This window comes from Coturnix japonica, chromosome Z (assembly GCF_001577835.2).
Source record: "Coturnix japonica isolate 7356 chromosome Z, Coturnix japonica 2.1, whole genome shotgun sequence".
NCBI lineage: Eukaryota > Metazoa > Chordata > Aves > Galliformes > Phasianidae > Coturnix > Coturnix japonica.
In genome coordinates, this window is record NC_029547.1 from 44,671,640 (window position 1) to 44,675,955 (window position 4,316).

A 4,316-nucleotide genomic window follows, 5' to 3' on the forward strand; every position below is an offset into this window, starting at 1 on the left:
CTTTTTTGTATGCATGTTATTTCTGTGTGACTGAATCCTAGACTTCTCAACTCAAAGAAATGCTGAAAAATGGCAGAAAATAGGTATGCAAGAAGCAAAAGTAGAAAAATGTGTCTTTGGTTGTTGCTCTTCACCTGTGTGCTGTCCTCTGTTAAAACTGTTCTTGCTTAGTGCACCAGATGTGACTTAGCCACTGGTATCAAATATTAAACTTCACTGCCCACTACTGAAATATTCAATATTGGCTGGATTATTTTGGTGAGCAAGTTATTCTTGTGTTCTTGTTTTAGTTAATATAAACCAGCCTTCTCTTGTGCTGATGATGCGTGCCAGTTTTATGTAGCTATGTATACCTGTTTTCTCTGGTTGAGTCCAATCACTGAGTCTACTAAAATTTTTAAGCAAGAATGACATCAAAGTAATCTTTAATCAGAGCATCTAAATGCAGCTTTTGAAGCAGGCAGATATAATTAAACATCTCAAAAAGATGTTGTAGATTTTCTGTAGTATTTTTTTTTTAAACTAGAACCATTCAGAAGGGCAGAACTAAAAACACCACAGTAGAATACAAACCTTAAAGCACAAAGCTTCATGTTTTTTGAGACAGAGGAGTAAAGCAGTAGAATATATCTGAACTTTCTTTAGTTGAAAGTATTATGAATGAGCTTATAGAGGTGGTTAACTTGAAATAACTCAATACCAGTCTTCTCTAAAGTTTAGAAATAACAGCCCAAGACTTAGAGTTTGGTTTCTGGCTCCAAGCTGCTTTGTGTAGGGTGTAGCAAATCACATAATTGTATTAATGGTGTGTGTTACAGTAGCTATATTGTCAAACATGTCTCTCTCAGTCTGACTTAAGATGTGAGATCATTGTTTAGCTTCTACTGTTTAACATGATTGAACATATTACAAAATTGTGGAGCAGAGAAACAGGATATTCCTCCTCTTCTGAGGAAGTCATTAGAACTTGTAGTTGCTATTGGAGTGGTTGTTTGGGTGGAGAAGGAAGGAAGTATTGCTGTGGAGTAAAATTACAGTTAAATTAAAAGTTGCAACAGCCTTCATTTTTGACTTGCTAAAGATTGCATTCACTCAGTTAGGAGGGGCACCAGAATGACCTGAAAGGAAACCAAATATTTAGAACTTGGGAGGCTTGCTTATTTACCTTGTATTATAGCGATGTTCATTCTGCAAACAATAGTAGTAGATGGTGTGTCAAAGGCGTAACTAAGTTGAGACAAACATCACAGACAAGCTGACAAAGTGTAGCTTAGGTAACTGAAGGTGGATTAAAAACTGCCCAAATGTCTTAACCTAGTGTGTTGAAAGTCAGCTGGAGTCAAAGCACTAGTAGCCTACCCATTGGCCCAGTCCAGTTTGAGTTAATGACCTGTGTGATGGATTTTTAAGTATACTCAACAAAATCACAACCACTGAAGATGGACTATGAGGAAGTGGTGAACTGGATGAAGCTTTGTGAAGGTCAACAATAGGAGAGGCCAAGTTTGATAGGAATGGTGCCAGGTGTGAATGTGCAGCCAGATGGAAAGTAGTGAAGGATCTTGGTTTTATTATGGACAAGCTGACTGTGATACAGCAGAGCCCATCCTGCAAAAATGCTACTGTGATCCTTGGCTACATTAAGTACAGAACTGCTAGCAGTTTGAACTCTACATTACACAACTGTAGTGCTGTCTGGTTCTGATGTCTTCAATACAGGAGATTTGCAAGTGTACAAGGGAGGTGGCAGGATTATTAAATGGCTGAGAAAACAGAGCTCAGTCTGAGAGAGCTCAAAATGCTCCCATCAGTGTGGAGAGGACACTTAAAATATGTATAAATATCTCATGGTAGGGAATGAAAAGGGGCAAGCCAAACTCTTCTCAGTAGTGCCCAGCTGACTAGACGAGAATAAATCGTCACAAACTAAAACATTAAATTCTACTGAAACTCAAGAAGCTGTTGGGTTTGTTGTTGTTTGGTTTGTTTGTTTCATATTATTTCAGACTAAGGATTTTCAAACAGAACAGGGTTTAGAATCTCCATTCTCGGAAATGTTTAAAAACGACTGCCTCCTGAGAGGGGTTGTTGGACTACCTGATTGCAAGAGGCTGTTTCCCAATAAAACAGGTCTGCTGTTCTGTGAAATACTTGTCATCACAGTGGCTCTTGTTCCCCATTCTGTGTGTGATGTGTAACTTCTGTATGAATTCTTGCAAGGGAGGACCTTCCTGTTATTGCACAGTGTCCATTTTTTCCTTTTCTTTGGTTTTTTTTTTTTTTTTTTTTTTTGTATGCGTATGTATCAGCTTGTATGTTACACTCAGCCGTGTTTAGCAACTAATACAGAGTGCATATCTCACTTGGTGATACCAGTTCTGTTAATGCTGACAGCATAATCTTGATAAGCAAAACATTTCCAATGGCAATGGACAGCCTCCTGTGATTTGTGTGTGCTTCTGGAGTTACGGTTTAGATTGCTTGGAACAAACTCAAGTATCATCTAAAATAAAGATGATTTAAAACTTTCTGAAAGTTGCATCTTCCAGCTGTCATGGTTGTTTTTAGAAACAATTCCTAGTTTAAACGAAGTCTGTCCAAGTAAACATTGCAACTGAACACAGGTTTTAATTAACCTCTGAGCCAGAAGTAAGCTTCTAACCCTGAATATAATGCCCTCTATTCCTAGCTCAAGTGAAGTCTCCAAAATCTTACTGATGTCTTTTCTTGGGGTCTGACACTTTCATGACTAATAGTGTTTTTATACATTTCTAAAAAGTGAGTAAGTGGGTTATACTTAAAAATAGTACCTGATTTTACTTCTGTTGTTGCTTTTTGATATCCAAGATAACAGTAAAGTTTTGGTGTTCTGTTTCATTTTATGTTTTAATGTGCAGCTTGCTTCTTACAGGATAGAACTCCACCATAACGTAGTACAGATAGATATTAGCAAAGTATCAACAACAAAGAAAATACAGATTCTGGGTATTGACTTCAAAAATACAATTTTCTATTTGACAGCTTACCTATAAATTTGGAAGAGTACTTAGATCTTCTAGCATTACTCTTCCTTTCCTATAACAACAGGAAACCTTTGTTAGAGAATGCTAGAAATTTGGAAACGTTTTGGCTATTAGAAGTAGGGCTGCAAAAAACAAACAAACAAACAAAGAAGTATGCATGCAGTAGTTCATCTGACTAGACTGGTCAGTAAAGAAGATGGAAAAAGCAGGCAAAACCAAAGGGATAACAGGACTTGCTCCACACAAAATATCCTGTGTGAAAATGTGGTAAGTACTTCTGATACAGATTTTGTAGAGAATAAAACTTCAAAGAGGCTTTGTCCATTGATGTTAAACTGATCACTGAGGAGAAAAGATTGTTCTCTTGCAGAAAGTAGGTGATTTTTCATTGTATCCATGATGTTTTCACACTAAATATAACCACAAGTAGTTTTCATTTTCTGGAACATGAATTTAGGTCTTCAGGTCTCTTATTTGGTGAAAACAAATGCTGCTGTATATTTAAATTTTAAAAAAAAATACACTTTCTGTCTCATTTTTTTTAGTATTGATGATAGCTCTTGTGTTGCCTGGTACTTTGAGCAGGAGGGCCATGACTGTGGGAGCAGTGACTTTCTAGGTGTGGCTGCTGGGCATTCCTAAGCCTGTTCAGCCTGGCAGGACTCACCTCAGTGCTGAAGGAATTAGCAGATGTTACAGCTGGGCAGCTTTCAATGATTGTCCAAAGTCATGGGTGTCTGGGGAAGTCTCTGCTGGTCAGTGTTATATTCTTCTATACATAGTGTGCGAGAAGACCAAACTACAGACCTATACCTAATCTCCATCCCTGGAAGTGTTACGGAGATAATCGTTTTGAATGCTGTTGAAAGGCATGTAGAGGTGAAAGCTGTTATTGGGTATAGTCAGTGTGGGTTCACGAAGGGTAAGTCCTCTTTGTAATTCAGTGTTAAGGTCACATCTTAGTGATGAAGGGAAGGCAGTGTATGTAATCTTTATGGATTTTATTAAGGCCTATGACACTTTCAGTCACAACATCCTTCTGGACAGATTATTCAACTGTGAGATAAAAAGATTCATGCTTTACTGAGTGATGAACTGGCTCAGTGGTAGAACTCAGAAGGTTGCAGAGAACAAGAGTACATCTGGCTGGTGACTGGTCACTAGCTGTGTTTCCTAGTGCTCAGTTCTGTGACGTTCTCATTAATGTCGTTAATGACATTTCATTAATCATTTCGTGGAGTGCATCATCAGCAAGTTTGCCAATGACACTAAACTAAGTGGTGCTGCTCCTCT